This window comes from Gavialis gangeticus, unplaced genomic scaffold, assembly GCF_001723915.1.
Source record: "Gavialis gangeticus isolate Ggan-Ray unplaced genomic scaffold, GavGan_comp1, whole genome shotgun sequence".
Taxonomy (NCBI): Eukaryota; Metazoa; Chordata; order Crocodylia; family Gavialidae; genus Gavialis; species Gavialis gangeticus.
This window is the reverse complement of record NW_017729025.1, coordinates 92,136,157-92,137,210: the sequence shown is the minus strand read 5'-3', so window position 1 is coordinate 92,137,210 and position 1,054 is coordinate 92,136,157.

Here is a 1,054-nt window from a genome sequence, read left to right as displayed (position 1 = left end):
ATCCTCAGTCGCTGCTAAGGGTCTTAGCTATAGTGTAAGTGGGGCATCAAGAAGGTGAGAAATGAATCTCTTGGTATAGGGCACTTGCAGCTAAGTCAGTGTCCCAAGTGTCATGTAATTCACTTTTTTTCTTTCTTTTTTTTTTGTTTGGCCAGGTGTATATTAGTATTTTACTTGGCAGAGCATTCTCAGGAGACATGAGCCAATGATGGACTTCTTGATTACCCACTGTGATGGGGGGCAGTAGCAGTGGCTCCTGTGGCTGCATGTTTTTGCACCCGAGATCCACAAAAAACCCAACAATTTGGATGGAAAGTAGCTCTTTCAAAGGCCCAACAAGCGCTGTGAACTTGTCTGCCCAGTGTGGATACAGCACAAATCCAACTGTCGGCTGAGGTGCATATGGATCTGGAAAATGCAGGAGCAGGGGATCAGTCTGAAACACCAGCAGCTACAGAGCTGAGACATTAGCAAAGGGTGGGGGGTGCTACAATGAGGACAAAAAAGTGTCTAGGACTTCAGAATCCGAAAGCCTTAGTTACGTGCTGTACCTGCAGCATCCCCTGCCTTTCAGACAAACGTGTCTACCTCCTTCATTGCTAATTATACCTTTGATTTTTAACGGTGTAATTTTAATGTTGTTTTATCTTTTGTACTGTTTTATGTTTGGAAACAAGCTAGGACTATGCAAATTGGCCTCGGGCTTTTTCAGCGGGAGGGTTTAGCTATGGAGGACACGGCTGGTGGTCGTTACTGCTGTGATATTAGCCCCTAGAAGCACCCCTGCTAGGATCAGGGCCTGTTGGAGCAAGGATGGTGTGTAAGAGAGCTGAATTGAACCTTGTTCCTTCCTAGCTCAGTCCAGAACATGCCACTGAGGTAGGTAGAGCCTGTTTCAGGGCACAAAAGGAGCACGTGCATTAATTAGGCACTGATCAGCTCATCTGTGGCGAATAGCAGAGCCATTCTTCCAAGCCCCTGAGGGATGGGTTTCTAGGAACTGGGGATTTCCTGACCAGCTTTGTGTGTCTCTGGAGACAGACCTGAGCCAGGC